The following is a 21,357-nucleotide window of genomic DNA, read 5'->3' as shown; positions in this document are numbered from 1 at the left end:
ATGCAGCCAGGTGGGAATCAGAACACGGCTGTGGTTTATGCTTGGAGACCTGGAAATGCTCCCAGGTAACCAGTTTAGTGTGAACTAGGCACAGCAGTTAGATGCACCCAACACTCATGATGCTTGGCAGCCATGCCCCTTTCCTTGCCCGATGCCCCATGTGCCGGTGGTTTGGCTCACCACAGGGTGAGCACAACCCTCTCGCCATGGTGCGAGCATGGAGAGAGAGGTGGCTGCAGCGCTGCAGGCAGGCAGCCTCATCCCAGGGGAGTTTTCTACTCAGATTTGGTTCATAAAAGTTCAGCACAGGGCTTGTGCTGAGAAACACAGAAGGTTCGGTGACTGACAGCATCCAGAGGCTGCAGAAGGGGAAGTTGGAAGAGTAAACAGAGAATAGCTTTCCCCTTTGCTTTGAAGTCTCACAGATGTGGTGTGAAAGGCAGCCCCCTTGGAAAGCACAGCAGCTCGCCGGGTTGTAAATTCCCGTACTCTGAAACTCCATCAGGACTTGTTCCCAACTCCTGCTAGCAGGGAGTTGCGAGAGATCAAAGCCCTAGGTAAGCAGGGCACCTATTACACCGAGCCTTTATCTTTTCTTGACAGGAGATGGCAGATAGCAGGAAGTTTGATTGTGGAAAGCTAAACCAAAAGCCTATTTCTGCAGCTAGGGGCTATCACAGGAGCCTCCACAGCAGTTTTGAATCTGCATCTCTCAGCAGCTGATATGTTGTCCCCAGTGTGCAAGGGAACACACTCAGGGATTCAGCAACCATACAAGGAAAAGGGGAAAAATGTTAACAAAATGTGCCTCCTTTCTTAACTTATTGTCCTGTGTATTAAACTTCACTTTAAGGTGTCATTGTTAAAATCATTTCTCTTTTTCCTGTCAGCTGCCTCTCTTCAAAAGCCTAAGTAATGTTGTTGGGGAAGACAGAATTTTTGTGTGTGTGTCTATGATGTTGTCTTAACTCATACTGTCCCAAGAGCAGAGGAGAAACTCTTCAGGTGCTCAGAAAAACACGGGAATGTGGAAAAATGCTAAAAAAATAAAGTCCTTTGTTAATTTTCCCTCCCCAAAAGTCTCTCAGAATTTTAGCAGCCTCAGAGGTATTTTGGGAGAGACCCATTCTGCTCAATTCGGTGCAAAAGCCTGTATAATATTGCTAGAAATAATTAAGAAACAAAATCTGGATGATATTTGCACTAACCATGTAAAGAGACATTGTGGCAGGACCAGGCTTCCACTGTTATGGAGGCAAAAAGGTTGAATGGAGCAGACCAGGAAAGCAAGGAGTGATCAGGGTATGCGTTCTGCAGTCTCCTTGCTAAGGTACAGGGCAATTAACAGCTCTTTTGCAAATTGTCTCCAGTTTGAGAGTTGTGCTTTAAGAAGGACATGTGCCATAGGGGATCCTTCAGGGGAAGCAGCTCATGATGATGGAAACTGAATCATCCAAAAATGTTGAAGTGAAAACCAGGCAGGAATTCGAGCAATAGAAGGTAATACTCCTCCACTGTACTCCGCACATTGGTTTTACTAGGGGCCCTTTCGAGTGATTGCCTAATGTATCAGTTCTGAGATGTCCATGTGGCCTGGAAAATCCAAAAACCTGGGCCAACCGTTGACTAGCATACACTATTGTGGCTCCATTTATATATATATAGCTGGGTCAGAAGAGGGACGTTAATAGCTTGTTTCACAGGGCGGGTATTGAGTTTTGTGTACTCTGCATGGTCTGTCTTGCTGAGTGAATATGTTAATGTGAATCCTTCACTGAAAATGTGGCAACCATTATGTTCTGGCAAGCCTTTGCCAAAATTTCTCCTCAGCTACAATGTGTATTGTTGTATATGAGCCTGTGCGAGTTAAAACCCTTCATGACAGAGCCAACTTTTTAATAGCGGTGGAGTGAATTCTACACATGCATCTTAGTCCTGTAAAGCCTCTTTTTTCTATTTCAGTTATCTCCAGTTTTATGCTAGAGCTGCCCATTCTTGGGATAGGAACTTGAACTCATTCATGCACTATTTTGCTATTAATGATTCTTACTGTAATTAATGTGATAATAAACTAAAAGTTCAATGAAAGTATTTTGTAACATTTTAGAGCTCTCTGACTAATTCAGGATGAACGACGCTAAACAAAGGTATGTTGATGATCATTTGCAATAATGCTTTAAATGTTTCCAGTTGTAAAAGTTTCTGTGTGCTAAATGACTACGAATTTAACACACATTTTGTGATCTTTTACTTGTTTACACAGTTAGCTGCTTGGGGTCAAATTCTGATTTATTATAGTGTGGTAAATTCGGAGCAACTCCTATAATGTTAATGATGTTAACTATGAATTAAATCACAGAAAAAGTAAAGTTGAACCACAGTACAAAGTCTTGACATACCTCTAATGATATGAGCAGGCCTTAGGTTTCTCTCTGAGGGTCATTTTCACCCTTATTAAGAACAGATTTTGTCATAACTGTTCTTTAGCTGATATTTTATAAAGATGTATCACTTGCCTTTTAATGTTCTTTTCTTCTAATACATTCTCTGCATTTAACAGCTAATAAGATCATTCAGAGAACTGAAAGGTTTCTCTCTGAGTATTAAACCATGGTTGAAGCTACTAAGTTCCTCCAGAAGTCTCAAAAATTGTCATTTGGGAGGTTATGTCACTGGTATTTTAACAAACTGCTGGGAAACTGAGATTTTTCACAGGAGCCAAAGGGATGTAGGCGCATAAATCTTCCTGAAATTCACTGGAAGGTGACAACTGCACTACTTGCAAAAGTTAAAATGGAAACTTTGGTCAGAAGCTCTTATGACAGCAGTGGGCTGTAATGATTACATGACCATGTGCTTCTTTTAGACTCAGACTGTGACACTCTTTCTTTACTTACATGTCTTATTTTTATTTTAGATCATGGTGCAAGCATCAGGGAGTCTGTCTGTGCAACAAACATCTGACATGCCTCAGAACAAATCAAACCAGAATTAACAATGCCACAGAGGCCTGTCTGAATTCTAATCAGTAACAATAACTGCATTTCTACAGAGATGTCCCTCCCTTGGGTCTTGTGCTATTCCTTCATATGTTTTGGAGTGAAAGGCTGTTTATAGCCTCATTATAGGGTGTTTAGCATTAAATGTCAGGAAGCATCTGCTGGCACATTTCTCAGTAGGAGCCTTTTAAATTCTGCAAGTGAGTTTGGGTAGCTGTCTTGAATATACATGGGAGTTTCCTCCCGAGATTTGGATCACGTCTTTGAAGACAAGTTAGAGCTGCCTTATTGCAAACACACTTCATCAAACAGGGTTCTCAGTAAATGGTCAAGCTGAATACTCAGCAGCAGCAGTTCTCATCTTTCCTCATTTCAATAACATCACTATCTGGCCCATATCGTAGGGGCCCATGGGAACATTTTTTGCTGGTATTATCTCCACGTGTGAAGTTATACTTCCATGAAACACTGGTTTCAGCAATGAAATGGCTTAAGAAGTTAATTCCTCCTGGACCCTAGCATCAGAGTCCCATGGACTGTGCCAGCACAAGTCTTTGTGAGGCCATGTTTTAAGCTCAGTTCCTGAAAGTATCTGTGTAAAAAGGTAAGCCCCTGGCTCCACAGGCATTGCAATAACTACAAATGGGCCTAACCAGGCCCCCTCCAGCTTGTTGTCACTATTCATGCTGTTTTTGTGACTGTGGCAATAAGTTAGATGAGGGAATTGATCCAATTGAAAACGCGAACAAATATATTTTTTTGCTGAATCACTTCCCATTCTGAGGATGGGAGCAAACAGGAGTTTCTTAAGGTGGTTTCCCTGTTGAAGACAATGTCTTATGAATGAAGACAATGTCTTATGAACTAAACTGGTGGTCTGTGGCATAGGCAGTCTGTCTGAACTGAGATTTGTGCCCAGTTGCTTTAAGCTGCCTTTAGGCATGAGTTCTTCTTAATTCAAAGTGCCTGCTTCTCTTCACACACAAACATCACATGTTCTTAAATATTTAACATTCAATTATGTATTACTGATAATCCATATAGTCTTTGAGGCCTGCATGGTAGGTTCTAGAGAATAAATTAGGGCTGATCCTTGTCCAAAATGTTGAGTGAAGTCATGTGGCTGATGGATGTATCTGTGTTTTAGAACCGGTCCTCAACTGGATTGGTTTTGTCCTCCTGTTTGGATCTGTGGGAGAGCCAAACCTCATTTTCTTGTGTGTTTGCATCCATCAGTCATGATGTCATGATGAATTTTCTTATTCCAGGAAGATTAGGGTGCTTACTACCTGCAGGATGGGTCTTCCTCGGAAATCATCAGAGACCTGTCCTTTGCCTTGTGTAGTTCCCAGCATGTTACAGCTATAGAGCAGGCCACAACATAGCAAGATATTTCTAAAACAGAAATTGGGGATGGAGAAACAGGGTCAGTTTGTACAAAGACTCTGAATTCATTGAGGGGAAGGAAAATGGGTTTTGAATACCATCTACAGTCTAGAACTTGGAGACAGGTAGAAGATGGAAAAGAGGGGAAACACCTCCCAGCTTTGTAGTATTTTGTAGAGTGGACAACTTTTGAAAGATCTCCTCTGCAAGAAAGCTTCTGGGGAAGAAGCTGACGGAGAAGGGAAGAGCAGTCTGTGAGTAATTCTTGCAAAATGATTTTCCATTAGGCAGCAGCACGTAACCTTTCTCTTCCCCTTAAATATTGCATCATTCTTAAACAATAGCTTTTTAACTCCAAACAAAGGGCTTTCATTCTTATGCTTGGAAAGGTTTAATCTCAAGCTCTAGTTTTAGTTCCAAATTATTAGCTATTGTTAATTTTAAGTTATTTTTATTTTAGTGACTGAAACATCAAAGACGGAAAGAATTATAATTTTGAGTATCTTCCAAGAATGATCTCGACTTCTGTGTAAGAGTTTTCCTACTAGCAGACTGACTCATAGCTGTCAAAATGCTGTCACGAGAGTATTTTATGTTACTATTGATATTAAACCTGAATCCTGCAGTGTTGTCATGACACCTTTATTTTTCCTTAAGAGATTCTTCTATTTTGAAAACAGTATCACAAACCAATAGAAGAACTGAAAAATGAGCAGAAAAAATCTTATTCACTTCTTCCCCCAGAGAAGGTGAGATTCCCTTTTTTTCTTCAACAGGTTTTACCAGGCCTTTGGGATAACCTAGGCCTGCATTACATGAGAGAGACTTAGCAATTCTCTTGTACTGAGATGTCCTTGATATGATTCTAAATCCCTCATAGTCCTTATTAATGCATCCTACTCCATCTCTTGAAGAAGTGAGGAATTGTTATTCCCTTTTATGAATAGCAAAATAAAGTATAACAGTATTAGCAGACTCGCCCATAATCTGCCATAGATGTGAGAATGGATTTGACTCTCATTTCAGTGTTTGCTCAGTCTGCTATCCTTCCTTCTTCAGATGTTCACATGACACTCTTAGTCATAGCCACGGCCCATTACCTAATAGAAGAATTTTGAATGAAGCAGGCAGCTTTCACTGCTGTGTTTGCAATCCTATCTACTGCACTGAAAATTAAAGAATAAATTTTATTTGAAATAGGTTATAAACAGAAGTGGTACTGACTAATCTATTTTCATTAGCTGAGAACAAACAGCCCCAAAAAACCCAGACAGGATGATCGAGGAAGTCCGACTTTCCTTTTAAAAAGCCTTCCATTTCAGTAATTTGGCATGTTGAAAAGAAAGTAAAAAGAAAAAAAAACAAACCTGTTTCTTTAAAAAATGTTACTTATTTAACCTGACACTAATTCTGAATTTTTCAGCCAGAAGATGTCATCAAACCTAAAGTAGGTAGTAAAAATGCCTACCAGTGCAAATCAAAGCTTGTGAATTAGCATTGGAAGCTTGTATTACTGGACAGGGATATCTGGAATGCTAGTATGGCTTGGCACATGCCATTATTAAGATTTTTAAAAAGTCTTAAGTTTTCATACTACAGCCTATCGTAGTTGTACTTAGGTGCTTTTTTAGATTAGCTCTGGCTCTCCTCTGTCTCAGAATTCTCTTGGCGAACTTCTTTTTGGCTGAAGAGGGCACTGAATTAAATAATTTAGTCTCAAAAGCTGAACTTACATGTTTTGTTAGCATAACTGTGGCATACAGACTGCAGCTAAATGACTTTTGAGTTCTATGATCTGAAGTGATAAGAGTCCTGTGATCCCTTGTGACCAGAGCTACACAACTTGGATTTTCTGCTGGATCGCCCCACGGAAACTACATACGTTTTAGTCCTTATAGGAGATAATGAAATGTCTGGTCTTTGGGGAAGAATATGTTTTGTGTTTGAAATTCTCCAGCTGAGGGCTGCCCAACAAAATCTATCTGTTGATAGCAGAAAGTTGAGTACGTCTCATTTGCATCTCTAGCTACCGGTTTGCTGTAGCAGCATGCACAAGTAGGTTTTTCAGGCTGTATCTCTCTCGGATGAAACAGAGACCTGTTTGCGGTATATTCCTTATTAATACCTGATGTCATATATGGGTCCAAGGATCAACTGCTTTTTATTTACTCAGTGCTACACAGTGCCATGTTCCACCCACAGAGTCAGGAACTTTGCCTTTTCTCTTGCAGCTTTTATTGAGCACAGGAAGCACACTGAGACATCTTGTAACTTCTGGGACGTGAGGATCCCATTCAGTGTGTCCCAGCCTGCGTTTACCTCCAGATCCTGGAAAGCGTGGTATTCCCCACTGAGCTTTGCAGCTGAGCTAGAAAGAAGCTTGGCATTCTCTGTCGAGTAATCACCTAGGGGGTTTTAAAGAAACTGTACCTTTTTGAATGGTGCCGAAAAATTCCTTCATGCTCGTCTTGACAAACAGCTCCAGATAGAAAAGGAGACACAGAACAGCCAGGTAGGTCAATTTCTTCCTGTGATCTAAAAGAAAAGAGTAAACCTTGTGTAGGAGCCTTGATTTCAGCTATTTTTCTTGTGTATTTTTTTGCTTTAGCATACTGGATTATTCTGCATCTGTACATGTTGGTTCTTGAGAGTAAGTCTTGTGGTTTAAGTTTTCTTTTGGTAGTGCCGGTCTTACTATGTCAGCAACACACGAAAAGTTGAGTGAGTTGGGAGCACTGAAGTGAGGCTATAGCAAAGCCTTCCAAAATCAGTGGGAAAGCACGTGTTCACTTTCCTGGCTTTGGATTTAGGTCTCTGTTCTCTCTCTTTTTATAATTTCTGAAGGGAGAGCCAGGCCTTTGCTTTCTCTGCAGGCTCAGTACTCTTTCTATTCTTGGTGCTGGCAATTGCATTTTGGTTTAACAGTAAAGGCATGAAGCACTGGAACTTCTTGCCTCCATCATAATGGATTTTTTGCATTATAACTGACTATCTCTGGAAAAAAATACGCTCTAGCTCAAATAGGTAGATGGGCAAATCAGTGAGTGTTGTTCTGTGGCCTGTTGTATACTAAATGAAAAATGGTCTTGCCACCTTTAAAATTGGAGAGGGTAAGAACAGAATGGAGGATTTGTATCACTTGTTTAGAATCCTTCTATATCTCAGGTCATTAGGTTTCACCTAGATACGCTTTTACTGAGCACCATTGTTATTGTTTGATTAAACTAATATGTGCCACACTATGCGAAGAGAAGAGGCCAACACACTGATGCACAAAGACACTATGATGGTAGAGAACTTACTATGATGGCAGAGAACTTACTAGACAAAACATATTCAAAGTATCTTCTCTACTACAGAAAAAAAGGACTCCTCCTCCCATGTCCTTGCTACTCTGACACAGGGACTCTTCCAGCCTTACCCCATATCTGATACCGCTTTGACTCTCAGCCCATGATTAAATCATTTTAGCCATGTGTGGAAGTAGGATTTTCACCACACATCATTGCTCTTCTCTCTCTGTCCACGAAAACATGACTATTCAAGCATCCTGACACAGACAAAGGTCCCACAGAAGCCAGCAGGAGATTCGCTATGTGAGGCTCGCAGGAGCTTTTTGTTTTAGCTAAGGTTAATTTGCTGAACTAACCCTAATGTATATGTTCACAAAAGAGAAATTAGCTCAAAAATAATATTGAAAAAAAGGTTAAGGCTGTACTTTTGATGATAGAGACAGTGTCTCTATCAGTTTAACTTGGTTGCAAACCATCAAAGCAAAATATTCTGCCATTCACGTTACAGACGTAGCTGTTTACTTCCTCTCGAGTGGAAGCCTTATTTTTCTTATAGGTAGAAATTCTCTGTGGATCTCTTCCTAGTCAAATGTGTGACTTACTGCACTTTAGCTTTGATTCTAGTTGTTAGCTTATTCACGACATACATACAGTTTAGCATTACTGTAAGTCACTATTCTGGGCTTAACCAAGAAAAAGAAAAAAAAGAAAAACTAAAAGGAAGGGAAGAGTGAAGTATGTTAATTTGCTGATGTCAAAGTAAATCACACTGTTTTCTGGGAGTAAAACTGTCATTGTGTCAGGCTGGAGAGTTACTTTCAGTTTCACCGAGAATAGTCATTCCCCATCAGGTAAGACAGATCCCCAGTGCAAGAAACAAGCGGTAGGTTGTCTGCACACGCGCGGCTACTGCTTGCTCCGCGGTTACACACCTTGCACGCACTCAGTGTGACAGTGGTTAGTCTGGGTAGCCTTTGAGTTCCTCACACTACTGGGTCCCATCTAGGGCTGCCTGTTAGTGCGTTAATGTTAGCAAGTGCTCACCACTGACTGCTGGTGGCAGTGCTACAGGTGCACGGGGAGCAGGATTAGGCTCTTGTACACGCGTAAGCGGGTATAGTGGTGATGAGGTAAAGCCGCCCGAGACCCCTAGACTTGTTAGTGCTCTAAGGCTGGAAAGCTCGGAGAGGCGACTTCTACTCTACTGTCTGTAGATCCTGGAGTATACTTAAAACAGACTTTCCCACCTCCAAAGTTGGAATTATGCAGTTTACCAGTGTTTCCAAAGCCATGCCCCAAGCAGGAGCATTGAATGGAGGAAAACCAGGCAAGTCACAGACCACTGAACTCTTCGCTTCTTTCTCACATGCTCCAGTGATGGATATCAGTGTGAGATGCTAAGACTGATGGCTGGACAATATTATGGTAAATCCAAGGTCAAAGCTAGGTGCATGCTCTGTGGACAGGGCCAGTAATTAACCCCCAGATGAAGAAGGCTCCTTCTCACTTTCCCTGAGTCAGTCCAGGGGCCTGTGCAGCTTTCTGCTTGCCTGGAGAGCTTATTACAATATTATGCTTTCATTGCATTGCTTCTTTCCTACTTCATTATTCATGTGATCCTTAGTTTATCGGGACTCTTAGCTACCAGTGGTTGCAATTTCAGTGACCATCTGGATTACGTAGCAGTTTAACATTAAGACCTTCATTTTCTTTTCACTGCCTTTTGATAAGAGCTGTTGTGTGTAATTTATACTGTTGTTGGCATTGTCAGGCATGTTGGCATTGCCAGGCATGTTGCCAATGCTTTCTCCGCCTGGCGTTTCACTTCTTGAACAAATAAGATTTAGTTTACTTTTCCACCTTAAATCTACAGCTTCAAATTTTCAACAGTATAAAGGATACTGATACAAGAGTAAGGGGAATGAGAGCAGTGTTTTTGCTTAAACTATGGTTGGTTGTGACATGTTGCTGTATTTCATCCTAATAAGGATCATTCTCCCTGGTTTTCTCTTCCTCTCAATGCTGCAGCACTGACTGGCTACCCTATGCAGAGGAGACCCCTCTGCCCTTGGTGCTGTGTACTGCAAACTCGGAGGAATCGGTCTCTACCTCAAAGGATTTCTTTCTAAGGGCTCTGGCTCATGTTCACAGGGGTGGGATGGCTGGAGTGGTTATGATCTCAAACATCTCTTAAAGGCTGAGCCCTCATAGCAAGGTCAACCACACAGATGCGCATCTCCTGAGTTGCCATTATTTATAGGAACTGTCATATGAGCATAAACTGAAATCGATGGTGGTTTCTGTTTATTTGCGGGGCTGTAAACCATGACTACTCCGAGTAACATCCTCCTCAGCTGCAAGACCAACAAATGCTTCAACTGCCTGTGTTAAACTTACCTATGAATGTGACAGGAGCCCTGAAACTGCAGTCATATGAAACACAAGCTCTTACCTGCAAGCAGTCACATTAAACTCACTGGTTTCCAGTGCTTTTCATTATGATTATAATTATCAAGATATGTGTATGTCTTTCAGTCTAGGTCTGACTTTAGGGCTGTTTCACTTCAACTTAATATGATTCTAAATTTTCTTTTTCGCATGTGAATCCTTTTGCTTCTGCTACCTTGTCTTCAAAAACTCTAAGTACCTTCCTTCTTCCTTTGTGTCTCTTCTTTCAATGCTTGTAAGAGGCTCCAGGGAGGCCCCTTATTGTTTCTTTAACAAACAAAAGACTAGAAATATGAACCAAAAATAGAAAAACCTTATCAAAATTGTAGGACACCTGTAAGATGAGCCGGAGACTGAAGCCAGCTTTCAAGAAATTGTTTCCAAAACTTTACACCACTAATAAACAGGAACTCCTGGAGGTACCCTGTGATACAGCCTAGGTCCCAACAGACCCTCAGAATCTCTTTCCTGGATGCCTCCTTTCCCACCCTTTGAACACTGGAGTTTGTCTTAGAGCCATTCTGAGCAACATCTGTACCAAACAATTACTTCAAACTTTGCTCTGGAACTTCTGAAACTACATTTACTGTATAAATTGAAATAATTTTGTAATGTCATTCCAGATATTCATTAATGAAGCAATATACACTTTGGTCTATTTACATGTCATGTCTCTCTGGCATGGTTGCCTCATGTCACAAACTTGTTGGGGACTTTCAAGGTATAGACCTGCTACCCACTACCTTGCCACACACCAAAGAGGTTTTCTAGCTACTGCTGATCACCAGACCTTTGACTCTGGCTGCTTGCTCTGGCAAGATCATCATTTTCTGGATTATCACCACAATTTCCCTTCTGGTTAACTGTAGAGCTATACTGCAGATGAGCTAGCCAGGCTAACAAGTACTTTTCTTTATTTGGTTTACAAACAAAATTTCTTCTCAACAATTTTTCTTAGAGTAGTGTAACTGTCTTCCCAAATGTACTACACAAACTCACTTGGGACATGGCCTTTGCCTGACTCCTTTGTGTTTTATGCTGCTTTTTCTCCTTTGGCCAAAATGGTATTTGTCCAAAATAGCAGTCTCAGTGTGGGAGCAAATCCATGTCCATGTGAATGAAGCTGTGCCTTTCTGGGCAAACACTCCCTGTTCAGCAGATGACATTCAAAGAACCCTCAGACTTGTATCTAAGCCGTTTGAATCTCTGTGTGCCACTCTCCACCCAAAGCTAATCCCATTTTTCTCTTTCTAGGAGGAATTATGATTTACATGTACAGGGCATTTAGTCTGTTCTGATTACACTGCTGTTGCTACCACTGTTGCAGATATCCATATGGATTACATGTGTTTTCTGCTACTTTGCTTCAAGCCAGGGAACTTGTCCAGATATTACTGGTCCTTAGAAGACATTTCTTCTTCACTCAAGCCCTGCAATATTAGCTTTCAAACTAGCCTAAACAGCTACACCGGCAGCTGTATGCTTTGGGTACTGGGGTAGTAACCTAATCTGGAGCTGGGCTGTGGGGAAGATGTTGCAGAACTGTGTTTTTGAGATTCGCCACGTCTGGGATGAGGAATGCTGTATCACTTGCCAAGATTCAAGGTTGTATGAAAGTTAAAAATGCAGTTTTGTAAATTATGGAAGGGAACAAAAAAACCTAAAATAACAAAAGAGAGCCTGAAGACTATGCTTAACAGCACAGTTTCTTGTTGGCTGCATTAGCCTGCATGTAGCTTACATCTCTTATTTTCAGTTGGGATGTCCTGCCATTACCTGAAAATTATCGAAGATGGCCGCTGCGTCCTCCCCCCTCCTGGGGCAGAGGAGGCACGAGCAAAGGTTGAAGTTTTCTTTCTGTGCCATACCAAGCCAGATTGCCATCGGGTTTTTTACTTCCTTGTTAAGAAAATTCCTTTCTTTATTTTCCCCGACTAGGTGTTTGGTACCATATAGTACTGTCGCTGCCTTACTTAATTCCCTTTCATCTCTGCGATTCTTTGATTAAGTTTTCTGTTGTGTGCCTTCATTAGCACATTCCTAGCTTTGGGCTGTGTGTCACAGCCTTCTGGAGATACACTGGGAAAACCTTTTTGATTTTATCGGAAATAGCTGATGCCTTTTCTTCTTGCAGGGTTCACAACTAGTTTCATCCTGAATGCCACACATGAAAACCAAACATGGTATGACAAATGGTAACATTGGGAATAGCATGTTTAATTTGAAAACCTGCCTCCCTCTCCATGTATCTCCTTGATTATATAAGGATCTTCTGTGATGCTACATCACACGGCAGTAGGAAAAATGGTTATGATTAACCTCAGATCAGAGCTACACCCCTAGCACCTTTGTGGCTGTGAGCACTGTTGTACCTTGTCTCTGGATTTCTCATTGACTTAGGAGCTGCTGCTGTATTCTCCCCCTCCAGGATGTGTTTTTTTAAATTGTTGTAGCGTTTTTGGGAGAAGAACATGTCCTACTTAACACTGCCATCATATCCTGAAGGCCCTGTACACCCATCAAATTATTCCTCTCTTTCATTTGGCTGCAGAGGGATTTATGTGCAAAACTTCAATGAAGTTAATGGGAATTCACTACTTAAAAGCCTGTCTGTGTGCACAGAGATGAGAATAATGCAGCCTTTGTTCTCAGCTGTGGGAATGCAAAGGAACATGCATTTCCTTCAAACACCTGGAGAACAGAGAACGGAACAATCCAACATAAAATAAACTTGTACTGAATAAAAGCAAAGGTTGTCAGTGTGCTGTGCTGGCAGAGCCATGTTGTATACTACTTACTTAGTGTAGAGGTAATTCTGCAATTTAAGTGCAAACTGTTGATAAATATATCATGCAGTTTCCTTTTGGGGGCTCTCCAGGGAAATTAATAGTTTTTTGCATATTTATGCCAGTATGTATTAGAGCAGCCATTTAAGAACTTTGGTTAATTAGCAGAAATTCAATGTTTCAGATGGGAGCCAGATTCTCTTTTCCCAATAAACTAGATCCTTGGGCCTTTTCTATGAGATGGCTATTCCTTTCTGACTCTGTCCTGAGTCACTCCATGCTCCTTTGCCACAAGTCAGAGGTTTCCTTGTTAGAGCTCACAGAACGTGAGTTAGGACAGGTCAAGAAGTCATCCAGTCTCAGTCTTCAGCATAGTACATTCTAGTGTGCTTGTGTCACCTTTTGGGAGCATACAGGTGGGAGCATGGAGAGGCTGGTGTTGCTGTATAGCCCTAGAGAGAACGTCCCTCTGGCCCTCCCTGAGCTCCCGCTGACCTCTCAAAAATGGGCCATCTAGTTGCTGTCTGGTAAATGGCAGCTAAAAAAAGCTATAGTAATACAATAAATGTAATATAGAAACTAATAATATAAAATATATAAAATACCATTGATACAAGAGAGTATTTCATGGAAAGCAGCAGGTTGCTTCAATATTTTTCCCTGTAGGCTATACGTGTAACCTGGAGAAAGGACAGTACAGATACGTTTGCACTTATATGTGCGCTTGGCAATATAGTTACAGTATTTCTGAGCATAATAGACATAACATAGTATTTAAAGGAACTGTCTTGGAGCGCCACCTCAGTTTTTCCTGGTAAAGATAATTCAACATCATAGCAATATGTAATGGAAACCACAAAAAGTTTAAACAAATGAATCCCAGGCCTTTGGGTGATGCTTCAGGGAATGCAGTAGCTGTCCGTTCCCTGAAGATCCATGGATCTCATGGTCTTCACATATGGTTAGTGCTGAAACTTGTGGACGTGGCAATGAGGGACAGAGCGGCATTGCAGGTGTATGAAACTGCCTGTCCAGAGTGGTGGACCCTACTCTTTGGTGTCCCTCATAACTACACGCTGGACAGCTGAAGCGCAGATCCAGTGCACCTCTTCCTCTTTTGCCTCCTGACCTCTCTTGACACATTCGTTAGGCGTTGGCGCTTGCTCCTCTACTGCAGTTGAGGGTCACACAAAGAGTACCCAGGCTAAGCACAGCTGGGGCTGGAGTAGCTGTTAGCGGGGGCTACAGATGTTTTGGGTCATGTTATACCATGCCAAAAGTGTCTTTTTTTTTTCCTAGTGCCGTTCAGGGGGGAACAATGACTCTGTAAAATGCCTAGGCTTTTTGCTGGCTCTGTATAGGTTGTATTTCTCCTGTCTTCAAGCAGTGGGTGCCACTCAGGGACACCCTAGTTCCTCAGAGGTATGCTCTTGTTTTTTGATGTGTTTCTGAGGAGTGTGCATGTGACGGCGTTTGAAGTGCCACCAGACACAACATAGGTGTTTGTGGCGGCTACTGGCTTTGCAAATAACAGCAGGAGGTCTTGTGTAATACCCGTGTTACAAAGAGCACTTTAATCTGAGGCTCTAACAAGCTGGGCCATGCTTTACCCTCAGCTATTGATTTTTCTGTTCACGTAGGCATGATTATCTTTTAACGAGCCCTCCTGAGAATCCGTCCCCTGGTGATTCCACTTTGTTCACTGAAGATGATTAGGAATATGTGCTAAAAGCAGAATGGACACACCTGGGCTTTGCTGCAGTGGCTGGTTATTCTGTATTCTTTCCCCATATAGTCAGGCATGTGCAGAGTCCCAGGGAAATGAAGAGATAGGGATTTATATTCCAGGAATTGAATCCTGTCACAGGTGGATCTCCATCAGTTCCCATTGACTTTGGTGACCATCAAATCACCTAATGCTTCACAGGATCACAGCAAATGTTTTAGGTACCTGTGAGAGTTCCTCCCTATCGACCAGCCCCCTGGAGAAATGAAAATTTTTGGCCCAGGGAGAGCTCGTAAACACAAGACACAAAATCCAGTGAGAACCACACCTCCCTGAAGGGATGAACTCAGGCCTCGTTCGCCACAGAACTGAGCACAAACTTTATCTCCCCTTCAGTGTAATCTGAACTGCTGAACCCACATTAATGCTCTTTGACCAAAATCTCTTTAACTCTGCTCTGTCTCCTATAGACTGTGAAGGGGGAAGAGAGAGAGACTATTTTAATTCCTGTTTTAAAACATCAGAAGGTATCCCACTTGCTGGTGTTGGTGCCAGGAAGAAGAGACCGATAGTCACTAGAACAAGTTGCTGTTTTCCATTTGGAAGCAAGAGGCTGCAGCTTTGTGGATTTCTTATGAATTTTCCCAGATGATCGTTTTTTTTTTTTTTTCTTAAGGGCTGGTAGTACCGAGTGAGGGGCTCAGAGAGAAAGGGAATTTCTTGCTACACACCCTGCTTTCCCTGCTGCAGGTAAGTGGCACTCTATCAAATCCCAATCAGTATGAGCCACGTTATTCTGCACACACCCACTGAAACTATTTTTCTGACTAGTTTCCATTTGGCATGTAACTTAGAGCACCCTCTCTGTTCCCAGGTGCTGGAATAATAAGTGAAGTATGGGAATATTTCTCTGTGGACCTGCAGTGCTGAAGTTGCTCAGCAGGCTTCTGTTCAGATTGCATCCAAGCAGCTGGATGTATGCTGACAGGAATTCAGAGCATCCCTCCAAATTACGTAACTTTGAATTTCTACCAATTTCCATCAGAACTTGGGTCAGTTCTTTGGAGGAGCAGTTAAATGAATTTGGCTGAGTAGCTCCCAACAGGCAAGGCTACTCTGACAGTAACTAATCCTCCTGTCTAGTCACTTCAAAAGGTTGCCTTCCTGCGTCCATTTCATTTTCATCCCACAGTCTGGTCATATTAACAGGAACCTTTAGGATTTCTTTTTCCCTTCCTCTGCAGTGGAATCAAAGCATGCTTTCTGCTGCCAATGGCCAGTTTTACCTGTTACATTCTCTGCTGGGACTGAGGACACTGTCAGTACACTTCAACTTTCCTGCCCTTGCCTGTGACACACTGTATTTTGGGACTTCTGATCTTCTGTTCCTTGCTTTATTATTCTGCTAGTGTTTTGTGGCCTATGGCAATTTGCAAAGCAGATGTTCTGTGGGGCCTCCTATGCTACGCTTTTTAAACAGTTCTCTGATATTCGAGCAATTGACATCAATGTCCCTAGTTGTTCCTTTCAGCCTTGTATCCGTTATGCATCCTACACTGACTTTCAACAGCAGCAGGATGGGGAAAATCTCTTGTAGTAAGAGCAGCCAAGACAAAATACCCATTTGACCCCTCGCAGCCCTTGTAGGCTCTTATGACAATAACAGACCTGCCAGTGGCCCCCAAAGTGATGTTTGCTCCTTATCAGTCCCCTACAAAGAGGAGCTTTTGGCCAGCTGGGGGAGGTGTTTGGTTGAAAGTAGTTTTAATAGCACCGACATAGGCAGGGCTTATTGAGAGGACTGGCATTTAGTTTGAGTCTACACTGCGGCATGCTCCAGGGTGTGTTTCTCTCCTGTCATTATAGTTATCCCCTCTGGTTGTGTGGAAGCATATTAAGCCACCCAATGCTGCACTGGGTTACCAGGCAAGTCTGGGTTCTGTGTGCTCCAAAGTCTCTGGCTCTCAGAGGTTTGCTGTTTAGAAGGACAGAGAATCTGATCTTCAGGATGGGCTGAGGGCATCCCTTAAACACCACTCTCATTAAGTTCTCAGTTTTGCATCTTGATCATGGGTGAAATCCAACATAGACTGAATGACTGGAAGTCATTCTGCCAGCTATGGTTCTAGGATAAGGTTCAAATGGTAGGAATTTAAATCCATCGCACTCTACACTAGCCTTGTGTGCCAGGGAAAGCAGAAGAATCAAAGGTGAAGCAGCATGCTATGGAGGTAGTTACCTGTCCAAATAAACAGCTCTTGTTTAAGGAAAAGGCAACAGCCTGAATGCCTTCTTCCCACAGGTGTGGCGGTGCCAAACTGGAAGGAAGGTCCAGGGCTACAGGAGAGCACAACAATCTAATCGCTGCCTTGCTGCTTGGCTGCTGTAGATAAAGTTTCACTGTTTGGCTTTGTCAATCCACACCTGAGAAAGGATTCAACTCATAGATTACGACACCTAAATTTAGATGTCACCATGTGGGCTCAGTGTTTGAGCTCCTACTACCACCGATGGACAGCTAATGAATACAGTTAGGGGAGTCTGGAAAACGCTTCATCTCACCCAAGTGTAGTCCCTGCATCTGGTCAGCTGAATCTCTGCCCAGCCATGTTGACTGGCTCCACTGACTGCAGTGGGAGTTCAAACACCCAGCATACATGTAGGTACCTTATGCAAGCACTGAAATTTAGACAGCTTTGCAAGTGGGAACCCTCCCTTATATGTTCAGAAATTTGCAAAGAAGCAAACAAATGGTGTGATCATTGGGAAGATGTTTTCCAGGGACCTCCATTTAATGCAAGTACAAGAGACCTCAGAGCTGAGCTGATGATTTTGAATCACTCTCACACTCCAAAGTGCTTCTGCATGCTCTGAACTTTGCTTACGTGAGCAGGTTCACTGAAGTGTGTGGGGAAAGTATAGCTGAGGGGAAAAGTCATTACCAATGTAGGTGATGCGAATTTCAGTGCCAAGAAAAAAGCATGAAAAACAAAACAGCTTATCCAACCATGAGCTATTGTCAGGCCTAAACAACAAGCCCCAAGGCCAGCTGATTTTACAGTTAGGTGCACTCTTTTGTCAAAGGAAGGAGATGAACCTAAAACCAAGAAGGAAGAAATAACTGGGGTCAGGGTGAAAGTAGTAACATATCAGTATGAAGTTATCAGCAAAGAGAGAAAGTGGGAGTAGTGTGTAATGAATTGTCATTAGCTAACATATTAAAATTAACCAAAAAAAAAAAAAAACAGCAGAGAAAAGTTCTGAGTCTAAGAAGGAAGAAAACTCCAAAATAAAGCAAGAACAAGAGGTTCTTGAAATTGTGGAAGGACTGAAATTCATATAGATCCTTGTTCTTTTGGTGATAGGAAAAAACGTGATACTTCAGTGAGTGACTGTTGGGGTTGAGATGGGACCTAGGTTGCAAGAACATTAGAAATGGCAAGTGCAGGGGAAATTCCTCTTGAAATTAGACATTTATCAATTCACAATCCTCTGACTTTGGTCTTGAGGAGATCATTCCCAAATGTCCTGTTCCATGTTGGCTGTTTGTATGAATCCTTCATGTTGGAGTTAGAAATCAGATTCAATAAATGTTACCTGAAATAGGTGTAGCTTTGAAGAATAACCCTGGCATGAACGCAGAGGGGTACAGGCTCTTGCTCTGCCTTCAGAAATGACTTACAGTGCAAGAAGATCCTGTTTATTGCCACTCTGCACTTCATCCCTTCGTGACCACTAGACTACTGCCACTGCATTGTCCAGGACCTTCCACAGCTTTTCCATCAATGGAACTTAAGAAAATTTCACCTTCCAGAAAATGCTCTTTGACAAACCCTTGACTTTCATGTTCTTAGGATTAATCAGCTGATTAATGTATTTGTGGGTAGGACTGAAATTCTAATAGTGTTCACACAAATCCAATGGGAAAACACAACAGATGAAAGAAAAATGAGAGAGAGAAATGCATATAAAACTTTTATATTAAATAGACTTTCTCTTGCTGTCTGTAATTGGCATAGTTCTGGCAGGCATTACTGTTGATGCATCTTAGGGAAGGATATGGTCGTCTTAGAATAATCACAATTCATAGGTGTAGGGAAGCATGAAGGTTGCTTGAAATTGCAGTTTGCCCAGTTTTCTTTTTGTAGAGTGGCTGGTAGGTAAAATGCTGGGAGACAGGCACATGGGGGGGCACTATAGTTTGAAGGGTCCTTGTATTTGACAAAAAATTTGAGTATGGTCTGCTGAAGGTGGGAGAGCGAGTGGGAGGGTGCAGAGGGTTATGATTGTGCTGCAGCAATTGGCAAGCAGGACCACCTTGACAGCTGTGCACTGTCTGTGAGGCCACGCGGGTGTCAAAGAGGCCAAGGGAGGTAATTCTGTAAGGGATGACTAAACCCTTACATTTTGGCACGTAAGCTGTCCTCTGGCTCACTAGAGGAAGCTCTGTGGTTGAGTTATGCAACTGTACTTTATGAAGTTTTTCTCTGCAGAGTTTGCTCCTCACAACTGTTGGAAATCGGACTAGGTGGAGCCTTGGGATCAGCTTGTAGGATAGTGTCTATGTGTTTAAAGAATCCTGACTAACTTTGGGGCTGTTTCTGCGAAATGGATCCCTTACCAAGTTCATCCTTTTTTAAAGCAATTTGATATGTTGGGCTCTTTTACTCCCTTGGTTTCCTTTTGAAAGCCTCTGCATCGGCAGGAGGTAGGTAGAGAGAGCAACAGTTGTCTTTGGAGTTAAATGGGCTATTACAGCCCGAGGTGCTTTGCTGTTCTGCTTTAGTCTTTCACAGCTTGTTGTCCTGGGCATTTTATTTTAAAGGAGCTACTACACTCTCCGTATCAACAGGAAACAGAATAAAAAAAAAAAAAAAAAGAAAAAAAAAAAAAAGAAGAAGAATTTGGCAAGGAGCCAAGACTAGTGACTGAAGTAAGAAGTAGGGAACTTAGAGTAAGTTTAGTTGCCAGGACTTTGCATGGCAGACAGGCTCTGCAGTGCATTTTACAGGGCTGGAGACAAGGATACAATGCTGTTTCACCGTGTAAAGAAGCTTTGGTTTCTTAGATGACTGTCGTCTCTCTGTGACTATGAGCGAAGCTGTTGATCTTGGGAGGGGATAAAGTGGCGTGTAAATGAGAAGAGAGGAGCGTATGGGAGTGCTATGGAGGGCAGTAACTTTGTTGCTGTGACTTTTAGAAGCCTTCAAGGGTAAGATTGAATGCTTTCCTTTCACTAGTTCCTTTTCTCTGTCAGCTTCTGGGGCAGAAAACTTGCGTTTTCAGACCCGAGATTTTTGTAAAGCCTAATCAAAGTGCTTTGGGTTGAGTTTTTTTATATGCCCGCACTGATAGACTTCTGGGTGGAGTGAACTGAACTGTGCATGATTTTAGCCAGCAGCTGTATGAGGAAACTGCTATTGTTTGAACTGTTTCAGGGGGAGCAGACTGCAGTTTGCATTTCTTTCTGTGAACGCTCTCTTCCTCTGCTGTTGATCAGTAACCTGAGCATTACAACTAACATACCCAAAGGAGCTGAATGCAAATTTTGACAGCCATTCTGGTGTCAATTTAAAGAGGGTTTTAATGAAGACAGATGGAGGATATCAGATCATTACTTTAAAACGTGGCAGATAACAGACTGAGTCTGTTTCGCAGCAATTACAGCTAATTGTATTGGCACAGTAGAGTGTAAGGAGTAGGAGCAGTTTGGTCTGTGGATAATTTCATGAGTTTCTGTACATATTGCTTGGAACAGCATCAGAAAATAGCTGAAGAGTTGGTTCACTTCATCCAGGATACCTGTTCAGGTATTCCTGATTTAGAAAGCTGGGGAAGTTCTAGGCAAACTTTCAAACTCCTTGCAGAGAGCTTGCAAATTTAAATCTGAATCACCACTTCTTTTGTGCATCCTGACTACAAGATTAGTCTTTTATTGTTTCTTAAACTTATTCCAAGTTGAATCCAGGCAAATCCAACTGCAACCCAAAAAGAAGAGTATTATTCTGAGATTAAAATCACAAGTTTCAGTTGCCTGTTCTGCCACTTATTTCCTATATTTTCCATTTGCATAGTAGGGAGAGGTACAGCACGTGCTGTTCTCCGCTTTGCTTTTGAGGTGTTCAAACACAAGAGGATGTAAGGAGGGGCGGAGAAATATAATTGCTAATGTATATTAATGTTAAAGATGAATGGTGCTAATTATTTTTAATGGCTGAAATTTTAATGTTTGCTTTAAATAGAGGAAAGCAAATGCAGCTTACTCTTTAGAACCACAATTTGACTGAAACTATTAATGCATCAGCACTTTAAATGGGGCCCTTTACAAACATGACTTTTTGTGGCACATTACAAGGTCAGTCCATACCAAGTGTGCCAGGCATTTACACTGCTCTTGCCAGAGCATTAGGAGGCACTGTACCAACTGTGATGCCCTTCTGTATGATACCTGTGAGTGAATGTGACTCCTCTTTTTTAGTACCTGACCGCGCACCCCCTTAGCAGGTATGAAACGAAAGCATGAAAAAAATAGGGAGTTAGGAGACTTACCTAACTTATTTAAACACTTGCATATTTTACCAACTGTCCCTCCAAATCCAGTTTAGAGTGATATGCATCCAAAGTCTGAGGACTTAGACTTGGTTCATCTCATGCTATGCAGTAGCATTACTCCACTGAGAGCGCTAGGCAGCACAGGCAGTCTTGAACCTTTTCTGTCA

At 42.0% G+C, this 21,357-nt stretch overlaps 1 protein-coding gene across 4 annotated transcripts in view; it reads left to right on the top strand.

Moving 5' to 3' along the window:
* Window positions 1-6,644: 6,644 nt before the first annotated feature.
* The window catches only part of LOC135324352 (phospholipid-transporting ATPase ID-like), an 86,852-nt gene continuing 72,139 nt past the window's right edge, over window positions 6,645-21,357 (top strand). The window contains exons 1-2 of one of the 4 annotated variants that reach the window (XM_064500407.1): window positions 6,645-6,897; window positions 15,315-15,388. The gene's annotated coding sequence lies outside the window, so the exon portion shown is untranslated. Of the gene's footprint in view, window positions 6,898-15,314; window positions 15,389-19,090; window positions 19,347-19,504; window positions 19,851-21,357 lie in introns of those variants that run through there. The other 3 variants (XM_064500410.1, XM_064500408.1, XM_064500406.1) reach the window with 3 other exon arrangements.

This window comes from Dromaius novaehollandiae, chromosome W, assembly GCF_036370855.1.
Source record: "Dromaius novaehollandiae isolate bDroNov1 chromosome W, bDroNov1.hap1, whole genome shotgun sequence".
Lineage (NCBI taxonomy): Eukaryota > Metazoa > Chordata > Aves > Casuariiformes > Dromaiidae > Dromaius > Dromaius novaehollandiae.
This window is presented reverse-complemented; position numbering and strand designations above follow the sequence as displayed.